The sequence below is a fragment of the Cetorhinus maximus genome, chromosome 6 (assembly GCF_964194155.1).
Source record: "Cetorhinus maximus chromosome 6, sCetMax3.hap1.1, whole genome shotgun sequence".
Taxonomy (NCBI): Eukaryota; Metazoa; Chordata; class Chondrichthyes; order Lamniformes; family Cetorhinidae; genus Cetorhinus; species Cetorhinus maximus.
Window position 1 is genome coordinate 15,009,785 of NC_135884.1, and position 17,999 is coordinate 15,027,783.

The 17,999-nt window shown below is 47.2% G+C and overlaps 1 protein-coding gene across 3 annotated transcripts in view; it reads right to left on the reverse strand.

The window, feature by feature from the left end:
* The window catches only part of LOC144681554 (monocarboxylate transporter 5-like), a 70,647-nt gene that overhangs the window by 35,968 nt on the left and 16,680 nt on the right, over window positions 1–17,999 (reverse strand). The window contains exon 2 of one of the 3 annotated variants that reach the window (XM_078543226.1): window positions 382–435. The exons of the other annotated variants lie outside the window; for them this stretch is intronic. The gene's annotated coding sequence lies outside the window, so the exon portion shown is untranslated. The remainder of the gene's footprint in view (window positions 1–381; window positions 436–17,999) is intronic. 3 annotated transcript variants of the gene reach the window in all.

The window sequence follows — 17,999 nt, forward strand, 5'->3', positions numbered from 1 at the left end:
ATAGAGACCAGGCAGGAATATCCAAAGTATTCCACATTTTGTGAATAGATATCGTTACAGGAAAGGCAAATACTCTATTGCGTCTTAACATTTTACAATATTTACATGGCACAGTACCAAATGTCATATATTGGTACCATGTTGCAACCTATAGTATTAATCATTTAACATCATTATGTCAAGGTACAGTTACAGCAAATCGATTGCAAACCTGTATTACTCAGCCTGTTGCCACATTCTTGTCCCCCCAGTTCATTCCCACTCACCAACAACCTTTTGGTCAGACTTACCACCACTACAGCCTTAACACTTTAGTATTATTAGAATGCTATTTGCAAATCAATCAAACTTCATTTAAGGTCAAAGAATACTTTCACTCACATTAGGGTGAGGATGAGGTTGCCTCGGTCCCTAAGAGTGGTCACTTCAATTTACCTGTTTGGGAGAGAGAGAGACAGGGAGTCACTGACCTGAGGTCGGGACATGGTGGGGCCAGGATAGGCAATCTCAAAAAACATGAAACAACGGGCAGTGAGTAAGGTATGTGGATAGGATGGTGGTGATGGAGGGGGGTGGGATTGGATGGTTCAGGGGGCATAGGATGGGTCGTGGGGGGGGATAGGATGGGTTCAGGGGATAGGATGGGTCATGGGGGCTAGGAGTGGGGAGGGGAGGGGAAGGAAGGGGAGAAAACAAAAGGGGAAGTTGATGGAGAGAAGGATACAAGTTGGAAAGAGAAATCTTGAGAGTCATGATGTAGAAAAGCAAAGGGGGACCCCAGAAACGTAGTACAAGGGTGTTATGCTTTTAGAGTTTATTTGGGTGGGTTGTTTGTATATCTGTGGGAGGGTGGTGTATGTGTACCTGTGGGTGGGCATGTGTATGTATATTTGGGTGGGTTGTTTGTATATCTGTGGGAGGGTGGTGTATGTGTATTTGTGTGTGGTGATGTATTTGTATCTGTGGGTGTGGGTATATGCATATACTGTATACTTGTGCTGTACAATAAAAATCATGGAAGGGAGTTCCCGTGAGGCTGCGCTGGGTTTTATTTGGCACAAATCCCCCATATCAGTCAAAGAGGTGAAAAAAAAATCAAGGAATTTTACGTGTAAACTGCAGAGTACAAATCAGCTTTCCATGATCTTTTGCAATGGTTTAAAAAACTTTGGCCCAGAACTTCTGTTCCCTGGGGTGCGGTCGGGGGCTGGGGGGGGTGGGGGTTGGGATGGTGGGTTGGGGGCTTAGACCCCCGGAAAGCCCCCACGCAAGGACAACATGCCAATTGCCTGGGAAGTTCAAACTTCCAATGGGTAATTAGCCTGCACTGGAAACCATCCGATACTCCGACTTAAATACTCCAACTAGCTCCCCCCTACCCCCTGAATGCCGCCCTACTACCTTTCCCACCCTCCAGCTAACTCCACCCCCCACAGCTAACCCCCACACTCCTGACTACCCCACCACCCCCCCGACTACCCTCCCCAATCCCTGACTACCCTCATGACCCCCCGACCACCCCCCTCACTCCCCCGAATACCCTCCCAACCCCTGACTAACCACCAATCGCCCACTCCTGGCCCCCATGACCCATCCTGTCCCCTGAACCCATTCTATCCCCCCACGACCCATCCTATGCCCCCTGAACCATCAAATCCCACCCACCACCATCACCACCATCCTATCCACATACCTTACTCACTTACCTTCTCTCTGGCTTCTCAGGAGTGTGGGGTGTAGTTGTGGGGGGTTGGGTTAGCTGGGAGGTGGGAAAGGTAGTAGGGGGGCATTCAGGGGGTGGGGAGCTAGTTGGAGGGGTTGGAGGGTAATCAGGTTTTGGGGATTTAATCGGGGGTGGGGTCCAGTGGGGTGGATGTAGGGGGCCATGGGGTTTGGGGGTCAGTATTATAGTTACCCAGGAGTAAAAAGTGCTTTTAATCTTTCTAACGTTTCCTGGACAACTATTCTGCTAAGGGAGTCAGAACCATCCCATGTCTCCAATTTAAGTCGGAGTATCATCATAGTTTCCAGTGCAGGCTAATGGCCCATTGGAAGTTTGAACTTCCCAGGCAATTGGCATATTGTCCTTGCGTGGGGGCTTTCAGGGGGTCTGAGCCCCAACTTGGCTTCTCAAAGTGGCTGGGGGCTTTAAAGTTACCTGCTTTCTGCCAGCCAGTGCTGTAAAAAAAGGGGGTGTGACTTCACTTCCCCTGCCACTGCTACACTCCACAGAAGAGTCCCAGGAGCTGGTACGCTGCGCATTTCTAAGCAGGCCTGAATTGGAAAGTCGTGCAGCTCCTGACTAAGGTAAGCACAAAGGAGCGGAGCAGAAATCTGACTGTGATTACCATTCCTCACAGGTTTTGGCCCATTGTGCTGGAAACCAGTCCCACCCATGAAACTGGCCATGGCCCAAGACATGGCCATTGTGAGTTTGCGCTTATTGTGCCTGGTTACAGGCCTTTAAGGAAACTTTCAAAATTAATCATTGTTTAAGCATTACAACACCAGTAGAGATGTTTTAGAAACTTTTCGGTATTATATGTTGTTAATAGGAAACTGACCGTTCTACACCAATGTAATTAGCAGATGGTTCTATAGATTTTATATAGAGATTAAAACTCATTTTCACTTGTTCAGTACCTCACAGGAAGTGGACCAGACATTCTTATTAAAAAGCCTCATTTTTTTCAATGATAAACCTGTTTTCAGCTCTATTAGTCAAACTGCTCCAGGTTACCAGTATCAAACATAACCAAGGAACAGATTTTAATGCAAAAGCAATTAGATAAAAATTACATTCTAGAACAAAAACAAAAACAAAAAACTGTGGATGCTGGAAATCCAAAACAAAAACAGAAACAGAAATACCTGGAAAAACTCAGCAGGTCTGGCAGCATCGGCGGAGAAGAGCAGTTCCAGATAAGAGCACAAAACACCTCATCTTTACAGCCTTCTGGACTCAACATTGAGTTCAACAGTTTCAGACCATGAACTCTGTCCTTCATTTTGATTTTTTTTTCTCTAAGTGCCAGTCTGTATCATGTTCTTATGTTTTTGCTTTCTCATAGCACTTACCTTTATTCTGCTATTAACTCCTACTCTGGACCAATGCTTTGTGTTTTTAATACTATCATTACCATTCCCTTTGCCTTGTGTTCCATGACATCTTTGTCATTTAATCTCCCCCGCTCCCTAACCTGTCACTGACCTTCTCTTTTGTTCCACCTGCCCCTTCCCCTGTTCAACAGCATAAAACCCATCACATCCCCACCTCGCTTCAGTTCCAAAGACGAGTTATATTGGACTCGAAACATTGGGTGGAATCATCCCAGATTTGCGGAGAAGAGCACAGTTGACGTTTCGAGTCCTCGTGTTCTGTTGAAGGGTCACGAGGACTCGAAACGTCAACTGTGCTCTTCTCCACCGATGCTGCCGGACCTGCTGCGTTTTTCCAGGTGTTTCTGTTTCTGTTTTTGTTTTACATTCTAGAACACTGCCCACTGGCACTAGCTCAGGGAAAATCTTACATCTGGTGGTATCCAAATGGGTTTGAACGGGAACCGGAGCAAAAAAAAACATGTATCTTAAAAAACTAGTGCACACTCGAGCACAATCTGCACCTGAATCACTGATTTTACCCAAAGCAGAAACTCATGGCCCACCTCTGGAAGTGAGGCCTGGAAACCAGAGTATGACTTTATATCCCAGCTCTGGTAATGCGGCATTGCCTGGAGGCTCGACACAAAGTCTGGTTACTGTATTTAAGTTACGATATAAACTTTCCGATGAAAGGTACAAAAACATTCTATGACAGTAATTTTAACTCTATGACAGTTGGTGGTATTGTAAAATGGGCAATATTGAATCGGCTGCCTGTTACTTATGTTCCTTGTGGGCATCTGGATGTCCTGATTGAGGATGGAGTCCCGTACATATGACACATATCAGGAATGCCATTCCCCTGCCCCAGTCAATTGTCAATGATAGAAATCTCCAGGAGCTCCCATTCACAGGACTATTAGCTCTAGTGCTACACAGGTGGGACTTTCATTCAGAACCTGATTCCAATTTCATCTGTATCATTCGAGTGTGGCTACTTCCCTGTAAGTGAATACTGCAATTCTTAGCTGTCTTATTTCATGAAGCGTCTCATGATAAAGGAGCATTCAGTTGAACAAAGCAAGGAAGTAAACAACAGAAAATATTTAGCAGAATGGCCTTGCCATCCAGTGGAGAATGTCTCCATTCAGTCAATACAGAGAAGCATTGACTTCACATATCAGAAACTCTGCCTCTCGAAAACCTCCCAGTTGAAGGAGGGTTACATAGAGAAGATGGAAAGTGGAGATCCTTTACTGGAGAATATTATTTAACGGCATTGTGCAGTCTTTACGCAATGCCCATGCAAATGCATTTTTCCAACAGCAGTCAGGAACAAGAATCGTGGCTTATTCCCCTCCCTAGCCCAGGTCCTGCGCACAAAAATAAATGTGGTGATCCTCTGGCCAATTTAGTTGAAATCAGTCAGGGGTGGCTCAGTAGGCAGCACTCTTGTCTCTGTAACCCAAAGATTTGTGGGTTCAAGTCTCACTCCTGAAACTTGAGCACAAGAAATCCAGGCTGAGACTCCAGTGCTGTGCTGAGTGGGTGCTGCACTAACAGATGTGCTGTCCTTTGGATGAGGCATTATACTAGGGTCTCAGTTGGATGTCAAAATATCCCATACCAAAACTTCACAGAAAAGCAGGGAATTACCCCCCAGTGTCCTGGCCAATTTTCATGGCTCCATCAATATCACTAAAATAGATTACCTGGTTGTTATCGCACTGCTGTTTTGTGAGAGCTTGCTGTGTGCAAATTGGTTGCCGTATTTCCTGCATTACAACAGTGACTCACTTCAAAAGTTCTCCATTGGGTATAAAGTGCTTTGGGATGTTATGAGGTTATGAAAGGTGCTATATAAATGCAAGTCTTTATTTCTTAGTGATGGTCTGTGACATTTTGATCTGCATAGTTCAATACTGCGTCAGACCATGAAGCCAGGAGAGGGTGGGAGAAATTATTTTTTTAAACATCAAAACTTTGCACAATGTTTGTGGAAGAAAAATGTGTAATATTTCCAACTGTTCAGTTTTTAGAAAGAACACTGCACGGGTGTGATGACACAAACTGTAATGTAATTTCTTTTGCTGCTATCCCTCACAATCTGTAGTGCTTGGGACAAGGGTTGTTGCTAATAATTATTCTATATGCTTAATTGCTGGAGGTCTTATGGCGCACTAGGTAGAATCCCTGCCTCTAAACCATGAAGCTCTCAGTTCAAGTCCCACACCAGGATTTGATGGGCAAAGAAGATATGTTCATAATGTGGCTAAATAGGTTATGATTCAATCTGCAAATCCTTCTAACGTAAGGGAGGGGGAAAGATTGAGGGCAGAGGTGCAGGAGATGGGTAGGACACAGTTGAGAGCCCTGTCAACCATAGTAGGGGGGGAATCCTCAGCAGAGGAAAAAGGAAGACGTGTTGGAAACACCATTGTGGAAGGTTTCATCATTAGAACAGATGAGACTGGGAGAATGGAATAAAGTCCTTACAGGGAGCAGGGTGTGAGGAGGTTTAGTTGTGGGAGTTGGTGAGCTTGTAATGAATAGTGGGAGATGGCCTATCCCCAGAAGTGGAGACAGAGAAGTCAAGGAAGGGAAGAAAAGTGTCAGAGGTGGACCATGTGAAGGTGAGAGAGAGGTGGAAATTGGAAGCAAAATTGGTGAGTTTTTCCAGTTCCAGATGAGAGCACAAAACACCTCATCTTTACAGCCTTCTGGACTCAACATTGAGTTCAACAATTTCAGACCATGAACTCTGTCCTTCATTTTGATTTTTTTTTCTCTAAGTGCCAGTCTGTATCATGTTCTCATGTTTTTTGCTTTCTCATAGCACTTACCTTTATTCTGCTATTAACTCCTACTCTGGACCAATGCTTTGTGTTTTTAATACTATCATTACCATTCCCTTTGCCTTGTGTTCCATGACATCTTTGTCATTTAATCTCCCCCGCTCTCTAACCTGTCACTGACCTTCTCTTTTGCTCCACCTGCCCCTTCCCCTGTTCAACAGCATAAAACCCATCACATCCCCACCTCTCTTCAGTTCCGAAGACGAGTTATATTGGACTCGAAACATTGGGTGGAATCATCCCATATTTGCACTAAGTACAGTCGCAGGTGGGTAAAACGTTTTACCCGCCAGCCACAATGGTGGCTTCTCACGCCATATTGTCCCAAACCCACCTCAATAATAATGCATTCCCGGGAAATACGCCGTTTCCATGGCGGATGGGCTCCGAATCGCCCGGCGCGCCATCACCTCGCCGCTTCATCACGCCAGGCGCCATATTTAAAGTACAGCCGCGTGCACACCTCCCGGTGCTTCCAGCCCAGGACTGCCGCAAGTAAGACATGGCCCCAAAAGGCAAAAAGAACGCAACCCCAGGCTTAGTGACACGTCCCTCGAGCACCTTTTGGACACTGTGGAGGCCCGCCATGGTGTCCTCTGCCCCCCTTCTGGCCACAGGAGGGGCAACAACATTACCACTCTGGCTTGGGAGGCAGTGGCAGTGGTGATCAGTGCCAATGCTGCAGCAATGGCCATCCAATGCAGAAAAAGTATGAATGATCCCATCCGAGTTGCTAGGGTAAGGCAACCATCTCATCACTCTGAACTCACACATTCACAAGGCCATCACACATTCACTGATGTCTCACTCACTGCCAGCTCAAGGAACATCACCACTCAGTCCTTCACACACATAACCTCACATCTCCATCTGGCCTCATCTCCTCTGGAGACTGCCTCCTCAGCCCTCACCATCTTGAGGCCACTTGTACAGATCAACATGTGCTCTCACACAAACCCTGGGATACCCCCTTCCCCAGTGCAGCCCTCACCCTGCAGCCTCTTCCTTTACCTGAGGCCACTTCTCCCCCTTCCCCAAGCAAGCCCTTTTCCTGCGGCCATACAAACCCACCCCCGCCTTATGGCTGGTCTGGTAGGTAGAGATCTGCCTGTGAGCCCCTCTAAAAGTGATGCGGTGCTGTCTGCAAAGCTTGGCGCTGATGACTGCAACTGCTGCCCAAAGAAAGATAGGCAAACAAACCTCGAAGTCCCGGGTGATGTGCAGCTCACCAGGTGCATGTCACATGTCAGCATACAATCATGCTGGCGTGGGCGGCCAATCCAGCGCGGGAGGGTGATTCCGGCGGGCTAGCCTTATAATGATATGGAGATGCATTACAAAGAGGTTCCCGATGTCCGATGGCGGGAAACGCGGCCCGACATCAATAGGCTGAGCGGACAATCGCAAACTGGTTTCACAATGTCGTGAAACCGATTTTTGGCCTTCTTGCCATATTGCCCGCTCACACCGCCGAGCACTCCTGGCACCAGCGGGCACGGGTGATTCCGCCTAGTAACTCTGTCTCTCCACAGATGCTGCCAGACCTGCTGAGTTTTTTCAGCACTTCCTGTTTTTATTTCAGGTTTCCAGCATCCACAGCATTTTGCTTTTATTCAAAAGAGTCAACATGTGCCCCCTCTCCCCCCGCTATCGTATTATGAAGCAAGAGATTTATGATGTCTGCCCTTTAGCGTTTATGTTTTTTTAATGAGTGAACAAGTCCAGAGCTATGTCAACTGTGAAGTGATTTTGCAATAATGAAATATAAAGCTGTCACTCTAGCAAAAATACTGGGTCGGTACCTCCTCTGCTGCATCTGTCACACATTGCGCACTCTGTTGATATTGCAACATGCTCCTTAGAAGCCGTGAGGAATTTCCCACAGTGTATTATTGTGGGAAAGCTGTGAGTTAAGACTAATACACTTATAACTGAGAGCTCCATAATGTGAATGGAATGTACTTTTTTTGATTCGATCATAGGATGTGGGTATCACTGGCTAGGCCAGCATTTATTGCCCATCCCTAATTGTCTTTGAGAAGGTGGTGGTGAGCTGCCTTCTTGAACCGCTGCAGTCTATGTACTTTAGGTGCACCCGCAGTGTTGTTAGGGAGGGATTTCCAGGATTTTGACCCAGATGACGGTGAAGGAATGGTGATATATTTTCAAATCAGGATGGTGAGTGGCTTGGAGGGGAACTTCCAGGTGGTGGTGTTCCCATCTACCTGCTGCCCTTGTCCTTCTAGATGATAGCAGTCGTGGGTTTGGAAGGTGCTGTCTAAGGAGGCTTGGTGAGTTCCTGCAGAGCATTTTGTAGATGGTACACACAGCTGCTACTGTGCGTCGGTGGTGGAGGAAGTCAATGTTTGTGGATGGGGTGCCAATCAAGTGGCTGCTTTGTCCTGGATGGTATCAAGTTTCTTGAGTGTCAGTGGAGCGGCACTCATCCAGGGAAGTAGAAAGTATTCCATCACACTCCTGGCTTGTGCCTTCTAGGTGGTGGACAGGCTTTGGGGAGTCAGGTGGTGAGTTACTCGCTGCAGGATTCCTAGCCTCTGACCTGCTCTTGTAGCCACAGTATCTATATGGCTAGTCCAGCTCAGTTTCTGGTCAATGGATGTTGATAGTAAGTTTTATGCGATGGTAATGTCATTGTATATCAAGGGGCAATGGTTAAATTGCCTTATGTTCGAGATGGCATTGCCTGGCACTTGTGTGGCGCGAATGTTACTTGCCACTTGTCAGCCCAAACTGGAAACTGTCCAGGTCTTGCTGCATTTGGACATGGATACTGCTTCAGTATCTGAGAAGTCGTGAACGGTGCTGAACGTTGTGCAATCATCAGCGAACATCCTCACCTTATGATGGAAGGAAAGTCATGATGAAGCAGCTGAAGATGGTTGAGTCTAGGGCACTACGCTGAGGAACTCCAGCAGTGATGTCCTGGAACTGAGATGACTGACCTCCAACAACCACTACCCATTTTCCTTTATGTTAGGTATGACTCCAACCAGCGGAAAGTCTTCCCCCTGATTCCCATTGACTCCAGTTTTGCTCGGGCTCCTTGTTACCACACTCGGTCAAATGCAGCCTTGATGTCAAGGACAGTCACTCTCACCTCACCCTGGGAGTTCAGCTCTTTTGATCATGTTTGACCCAAGGCAGTAATGAAGTCAGGAGCTGAGTGGCCCTGGCGGAACCCAAACTGACGTCAGTGAGCAGGTTATTGCTAAGCAAGTGCCACTTGATAGCACTGTTGATGACCCCTTCCATCATTTTACTGATGATGGAAAGCAGACTGATGTGGCCGGGTTGGATTTGTCCTGCTTTTTGATTACAGGACATACCTGGGCAATTTTCCACATTGCCGGGTAGATGCCAGTGTTGTAGCTGTACTGGAACAACTTAGCTAGAGGCACGGCCCTAGAGATAATGCTGTAACCAAGAACCTAATAATATGAAGGGATTGGAACAGAGTGTGGCAAAACTGAGAGCTTGACAAGAATTGAATGTCATGCATAAATTGTCCCATTAAGAAAGGGAGACCATATCCACTGCCTTAAATTATGATAAGTTCTTTTTCTAATATGATATATTCCCAAAAAGCTTTTAAAACAAGGTTATTGTTTGCAGTAAACAAAAACAGAAAATGCTGGAAAAACTCAGCAGGTCTAACAGCATCTGTGAAGAGAGAAACAGAGTTAACGTTTCTGTTTTACTCTCCACAGATGACGTTAGACATGTTGAGTTTTTCCAGCATTTTCTGTTTTTGTTTCAGATTTCCAGCAGCCGCAGTATTTTGCTTTTATCTTCTTGCTTAAAGTCATATGTAACACGCAGTCAAAAAATGTCATGGATGTTACAAAGTTCAAGGTCATATATCCATTATGTTAAAACTTTGGACTTTCTCTCAAACTTTTAATCAATCCCATGTCAACAGCTAACAACCATACGTAGATTTGCATCTCATGTGAACTAGAATGCATATCCTTAGGTATCTTCTGATGTGAAAGCCTGTATAACAGAGGTAGCAATTATCCTTCTATATGGGGTTAGATGGCTCACCGTGTCCTCCTTTTATTTAGGGAGGAGGTAAATTACATCCCCATGGGGCAGAATTTTGTGAGTGGCGGGGTCTCCCAACCTGCCACCTATAGAGTTGGCAGGGAATGTATCCTCTCCGATGTCAGCTGCCCCGCAGCCATTTCATGCTCTATGGAGCGTTAATTGGCTAGAGATGAGATTGCCACCCCTCACTCAGTTGGAAGCCCCACCTCAGAGAGCTGCTGGCCAATCTGATTGGCCGGCAGTTCTATAGTCCCAGCAGTATCATCGAGAGCGGCGGCCACTGTTCTGACTACAAACAGTCCCCAGATTCTAAGCCTCAGAGCCAGGAAAGAGGTAAGTGTGGAGGTCTCATGGCAGGGTAGGAGAAGCCTGGGGAGGGGGTGGGGGTACAGGTCATGATGGCAAGACCAGGTGGAAAGGGAGCACCTGGGGTATGGGGGGAGGGTCAGGAGGGGGCAGACCCTGGGGGGATGGAGGTATCTGATCTGGAAAGGGGGCTAGTGATGGAGGCCCTCCCCCCCCTCCACCCCTGCACTTTCCTGGCCGAAGTCCGAGCTGGGTGATCTGCTAGGCATCCCCTCCCACCAGCCCTGAGCTCCTCCCACTGACCAGAGACGTGACCAGGTGAGAAGCAGTCCTCGGGTGGCCAATAATTAGCCATTGAATGGCCTCACCTGACCCCCTCCCCGTAAAATTGTGGACAGGTCAGAAACGGGTGGGAAGGCTAACCAGCGAATTTTACACCACATCCCACCCATCCCCACCCACGGTAGAGGGAACATAATATTCTGCCCGCTATGTTCGGGCTAAGACAGTTGTCAAATTGATTAATATTTAAGAGATTTGCGGGGGCGGGGGAGGGCTGGATGGCTTAGATGGCTAGTGTGTGGTTCAGAATAAAGCCAGCAGCACGGGTCCAATTCCTGTTGCGGGTGAGGTAGACTTGAGACCTGTCTCCTCGCCCTGCTTCTGACAGTGGAAGACAATGACAAACCACCATTGATAAAAACTGCCAAGAAAACAGCCCAGGGTGAAACAGCTGAGAAGGAGCCCAAGGAGCTGAATTCCGACAGAGCACACATCACTCGTTCACTCATGATAATTACACAGTCAGAAAACACACAGAGTGCAGCAGTACAATACTTCCTCTACATTCTCAGAATAAGCATTTTTTCCAATAACGTTTTGGTCACAGGCTCTGACTGAAAGTTCTATGGACAATGATTCCTAAAGATCTTCCCTAATAGGTATAAAGAAGCAGGACCACTGTGTCCCTTAGTTATTTGTCTCTCTTCACTTTGATTATAGACCAGTTGGCCTAACATCTGTTGACGAGAAATGACTAGGGCAGAATTTTAAAGTCCCCGGCTGGCGGGGTTTGCAGGCAGAGGGCACATAACTTTCCCCAGGTGGTCTTCCTACCAGCTTCCTGCCTGCCCCCAACATGTCCACAAATTTATTGGGTGGGGGGGCAAGGTCTAGGGCAGCCCATCCACCTTTAACCCAGCTGGGGCCCTCAATTGGCCAATTAGTGGCCACTTAAGGGGTGCTTCCCACTTGGCTGCAATTTTTCAGTCAGCGCAAGGTGGTCAAGGACTGAGGGATGAGCTCAGCTGATCATCTGGCTTAGGTCTCAAGTCAGGAAAGTGGAGGGGTGCACCTCCATCACTGGCCCCCTTTCCAGATTGGGTGACTTGCAAGGTCTCCCCTCTCTGGGTGCTCCCTCCCTACCTGGTCTGGTAGGGAGGGAGCATCTAGAGAGTCATCCCCCACCCACCTCTCTCCACCACCCACCGGCCTCCTCTCCCATCCCTGCTGCGAGACCCTGCAACTCCCTGGTCCTGGGGGCTCCAGCTTGTAGACAGCTTGTAGTCCCAGCAGCAGACACCGCTCAAGGTGGGACTATCGAGCTGTGGCCAATTAGATTGGTCAGCCGCTCTTTGAGGCGGGACTTCCTCCAGCCTCCAATCAATTAATGATCTCAGGGCATTAGGTGGCTGCGGAGCTGCCGTGATTGGCATGGGTGCATTCCCCGCTGACTCTTCAGGTGGCAGAGTGCTAAACCCTTCCATAAAAATAAAATACTACGCCTGGAGGCTGTAATTATGGATGGGGTGAATGAATACCTTGGAAATTCAGCTGATCAGAGAACCAGCACAGACTTATAAAGAGTAGGTTATGCCTAAAGAATTTTCTGAAGAGGTGAGTAAAGTTGTGGACAGAGGAAAGGTCTGTTGATGTTATTTACATGGACTTCCAGAAGGTATTTGATGAAGACCCTCATAAGAGACTGTTGGCTAAAGCTGAATCTTATGGAATTAATGGAAAATGATTGACTTGTTTGGGAAACTGAGTGAGCAATAGGAGACAGAGTAGGGATAAAGCACAGGTACTCTAAGTGGCAGGATGTGGCTAGCTGTGCACCAGAAGGCTCCTTGTTAGACTCTCAACTTTTCACCTCATTTATTAATGACTTAGATGATGGGATAGACAGCAACATATTCAAGTTTGCCGATGACACCAAAGCATTGTGTGCAGTGTAGATGGAAAAATAAAATTACAAACTAACACTAATAGATTAAGTGTATGGAGCTAATTGTGACACATGGATTTCAACGTGGGCAAAAGTGGGAGGTCATACAGTTTGGTCCTAAAACAGATAGATCAGGTTGATCACAGCACTTTCTAAATGGCAGAGTTAGTTCACAGACCAGCCATAATCTCATTGAATAGTGGATTAGGCTCAATGAGCTAAATAATGGCTTACTCCTGTTTCCAAGTCCTATGATGCTAAAGCAGAATCCCTTGCTGGGTCTTCACATCAGGTACGTCATTCAGTTTACTGAAGGCGTAAAGCGTGAACAATAAAACTGAATCTCTTTAAATTACTCCCTAAAGTGCAATGTCCAAGATAAAGCGAACTTGCGTCACTAATTAATTTTTTATGTACAGTCATCACCTCCCTTATTTTCTCAATTATCAGATAAATTATTGTTACCATAGACAACCTGGCTCTGGTCTCACTCTGGAATCCAGCAAGGAGAAAAAAGGTTTGCTTCATGTCTCAATATAAATCGGTGCATTTTCCAAGTTTACTGAGATCAAAAATGCAAGAGTACCACAGAAATGTTCTTGACTGAAGCATGAGAAGGCCCTGCATCCATCACACATGGGGATGACCAGGTCACCGCATTCCATCCTGGCATATGCTATGACCATATACTGGGAACGTGCAAACTCCCATCCCATGGCTTTCCTTCAGTTATCTTTGAAAGATGCAAAATCACAGGCTCGAAATCTGCAATTCTGATATGAGTTCCCGGTTTATTGCAACTGGGGGCAAAGTGAATATTTTTATCCCATGAATCCCATGTTCACAGTCAGATGGGGATCAGGTATGTTAGTGCAATGATGATCATACTGGGGCCTGAATTTTACCCTTGGCTGGCGGGCGCGATCGGCGGGCCCGGGAGCAGCCGGGAAACAGGTCCCCAACCGCGATCGGCCAGTGACCGCAATTTCACGCTGGCTAGCCAATTGAGGCTTGCCCAGCGTGAAACACGTCTTCACAATGGTTGGGAAGGGCTGGGCTGGGGGCCTGTGGGGTGCCAGGCCCAATGGTGACCCGGCGGGTGGTTTAAAATTGGCGCGACGGGGGAGGGGAATCATTCTGCGTCCTGGAGACTGGAGCAATGGGCTCAACAGCAGCTGGAGACGTCAGGCAGGAAGGCCCTGTTTTTCAGACAAGTGCCTCGTGGTCTTTGTGGAGGAGGTGGGTGCCAGGAGGGACACCCTCGTTCCCAGGGTTGGCAGGAGGAGGCCACCACAACAGACCAAAAAAAGCTTGGGAGGAGGTGGCAGTGCAGGCCAGCAGCCACGATGTCGTGTGGCACACATGGGTGCCATGCCACAAAAGGTTCAGCGACCTGCTGCGCTCAGGAAGGGTGAGTAGTGTTGGCATGGATCAGTGTGGTACAGTGTTAAGGGCTGGCGTACCCCCATGGAGCTCAGGGGTGTTTGAGTCTGAGTGCCAACTGTCAATGACGCCGGAGCTGGCCAAGGGGGTGAAGCCCTGGCTGCTTGGACTGAGTGCCTTGCGACTCAAGGGCCACAACTCGGATGTGCCCTGCGAGGTGTTCCTCAGGTAGGGTTGGCCAGGCTGCAATGGCGCTGCAGGTAGAGAGTGGACTAATCAATGCTCCTCTGTCCTTTCAGGAGAAGATGAGCCATAACCAAGCAGAGAGGTCATGGACAGGTGGAGGCCAGCTCAACCTCCTAATCATGACCAGGTTTGAAATGGATGCTTTAGAGCTGGGGAGCCGCCGCCCACCTCTGTCAGCCGGTCGGGGCGAGGCGGGGTCTCTGACATAGGTAAGAGTGCAGTGCACAGAGGTGAGAGTGTCAGATTGTGCAAACATTCTTGTGTAGTCTCAGCATTAATGGGAGCCTCAAACCTGGAGTCCCCATTGATCATTGAAGGACGATGGCACCATGATGCAGATCTCCATTGTCTCACCAGAGCGCATGGCATGCACAGTGACAGTGTGATGACTTAAATCAATGGCATGTCAATGTTCTCCATTAGATTCGCTAACACGCACTCGAATGCAGGACCCCGAAGAGCTATCCCTGATTCCAGAGGACTGCCAGGCTTCAGATGCACCTGCGTCTCACCCACTTTCTGAACCAGGCACCAGCGCTGATACCAGTGCCTGGGTGGGCGTTAGATTGGCTGCTAGAATGTCAGTGCACAGTGGTGAGGGCACTTCACACTCGCTTGAAGAGCAGGCTGGCCTCATCCATAGGGAAATGAATAAATGTAATTAACCACTTGAACAGACCTTCTGTCACCAGCTTGACGCAACTATGAACAGCTGATTGGGACACTCCACATGGATCCCCTACTGACCCCTGGAAAGAGCCGGAGGCATAGAGATTGAGGGCCACTGTGACCTCCAGAGCCATTAGCATGGAGTGTCCACCCACACAGCTGGAGGTGATCTTGGGCCCAATCAAATGACAAACAGAGGTCACAGTCTCCTTGGAGAGGCAGAGCCTCCTTCAGAATTGCACCTCTGACATATTAAGGTAGCTGCATCGCTGCCTGTAAACCCTGGCTGCAGGATAGTAGTGTCTTCTGCGGCCCCTCACGCCTTGGGACAACCTGCTGGATCCTGCGCCCCTTGTGCCTGCACCTCTCCTCCCATAGGCCGCTCCCCTGGACGCTGCACTGGGACATGTGGCCTCCTCTCCCTTCTGCCCCTCTCTTCCTCCTCAGAGGAGGTGCTTCTAGCAGAGACCACAATCCATGTAATGGGAGGCTGTCTGATACTTGGAAGGGTCCACATGGTCTAAATTCTCTGAGGGCCTTGGAGACACCAATGAGTCCTGAAATGAACACTGGAAATGCTAAGAATGAAGCTACAAATGGAGCTGAAGCTGTCAAGTTCAAATAAGCAGCCAACAGCAAACTATCCCCTAAACTCCTCACTACTCACACTGGCAATGCTGCTGGCCCTTTTTATCCTGCCTTTGGATGAGGTTTTGTAAAAAGTGAGCTTCTCGCCTGCCCGTTTTGCCCGTGCGACGAGCGCGCAAGTGCATGGGCAACGTAAAATCAGGATCAATTGCCTTTTTAATGGCCTTGTGTGGCCTTTTAATCGATATTGGGCAGCTCCGACACCTGCGTGTGCCCACCGACCTGAAGATTGTTCGCATGCAGGATGACATCGTTCGACGTCATTTTGCGTGATTTCATGCCCAGTCGGGTCAGGTGCGCACCTGCCTGCCCGCGAGATGTAAAATTCTGCCCTAGGAATACCTCAAAACCGGCAACTTCAGGACCAAGTCCATCCCAGATTTCGGGACTTGCTGGTTTTCGGGAAAAAATTCGGAACAGCTTAATTCAAAAACCTTATTTCAGTGAATAGCGGGTGCAGGAAAACCAATTGCAAAGCCTTTAGCTTAATGGTCATGTCACTGCTGGTATTAATTCACTTCTCATGCACTGGATTCAATAACTTTTTCATGTCTTCCCCACTCCCCTACACCAGCGCACCCTGATTAAAGTGAGAAAAGATCAATCTAACTAAAATGATGTTAAGAATACCCTGTAGCTGTAACTGGAAACTGTTTCTTACTCATTCAAGATTGTACAGTACTCTTTAATAACTCTCTTTGAACTGACTTGGGCCAGCTGTAAGAAGGCAACCAGTGTCCATGGAACTTAAAGGAGTTTGGGAATCACGTGCAATGTTTGAAATTTAAGCCAGTGGGCTTCTATTTGAGTAGCCTTAATGACATCAAAATTCAATACAGGTGTCCTTTACTGTAGCAAGAACAGGCACATGTCCTGATCTCAAGTACAATACATAGCTAAATTTTGGATTCTGCAAGAGCCTTGTTTTCCCTGGGTGAGTTCAATTGTCTCTGCCACACCTGCACCAGGGTCAACGTTCACTGGAGCATGGGAAACGTCAGGCCAGTGAAACTGGTCAGTAATCAGCAACTCCCTGAACTTTCCCGAGCTGGGTCGGTAGGGTCAAGGTTCACTGGAGAACAAAAAAAAAATATCCGGTTTTCGGATAGCCAGATCTGAGGTACTCTACCTGTAATCCTAAGGTTTGTACTAATGGCAGTTTGAGAATTCAAATTCAGTTGATGGAAAATCTGTAAATAAAAGTTGGTATCAGTAAAAGTGACCATGAAGCTTGTAAAAACAGAGCTGACTCAGCAATGTCCTCGAGGGAAGGAAACCCGCTGTTCTCACTCAGTCTGGCCTACCTGTGACCCCAGTCCCACACCGACGTGGTTGACTCTTAACTGCTCTCAGAAGTGGTGCAGGCAAGCCACGCAAAAATGTATCAAATCATTACCAATGGTTCCAGTAAAAGGTCCATCACCACCTTCTCTGGTCATATACGAATGGCAATAAATGCCAGCCTTGCCAGCAATGAATATTTTTTTTTAAACTGAGCCACAGCATGTAAGTGCATTAAGAACCGCAAGTCGTTTCTGGAGAAGGCAACTGCTGGAGGCTGTGCTTTACCCTTACACATAACCCTCACTCCTACACATGAACCCGCCTTCCTTTTCCATACGGAAGTATTATTTGGTTTGACATTCACTGTAACACAAATATGTTGCCAATCAAGAATTCTAGAGCAAGAGTGTCGAAGCACTGAGTTTTGCAGCTGCTCATGTATCTACCTCAGGCTATGTGTAGAATAAAGCTTAATTCAGTGCACTCATTGTGTTGTGTAAGTATCACAAGTTGTTTACGCTGATCGACAGTGGCATTTCTGGTTTAAGAGAAATTCACCATTGCGGTAAAACAGCTTTCAAGACCTCTGAGCCCTTAAAATTGCAAGGTGATGAGGCAGCAAATAGTAAAGTGGCACTGCAGGAAGATCATAGCATGCCAAGGCCAAATAAACTTGGCGTGACAGGGCTCGGGAGCTGCATGTGGCTTTCAGACTGCAGTTTGGATAGCTTTGCTTTGGAAGAAGAAACTGGTCAAGGTATACAGTGATACAAGGCACAGTAAACATTGATTTGCTACATCTACACGAGTTGACCTTGGTCCTCTACAACTTCAATGAATTGTTTTGTGCTCCTTGATATCAAAACGAATGCCGGAACTCCGGGTAATGAGTAAGAAATTCCTCACATAATGTTCTACTTTTAATCTTTCTTTCGATGTATGTTCTATGGCCTTGGTATTATACTGTGTAACATCATCTTATCAACCCTCAACACGTTTGTATAAAATTCATTCATCTTCTATTTTGAGGCAGCAGCTAACCTGCTTTAACATAAATTATGTTGTGATGCAAATCATTAGTGAACTAATACTAAGTTTCTGTGTTGGATTTTATTTTAAGTAGGCTAATGACTGCATTAAAAAAAAGCAGAAAAACATAAAGTAACATAAAATGCCCATACACTAACCTTCACATAGCATGAGAACATAGG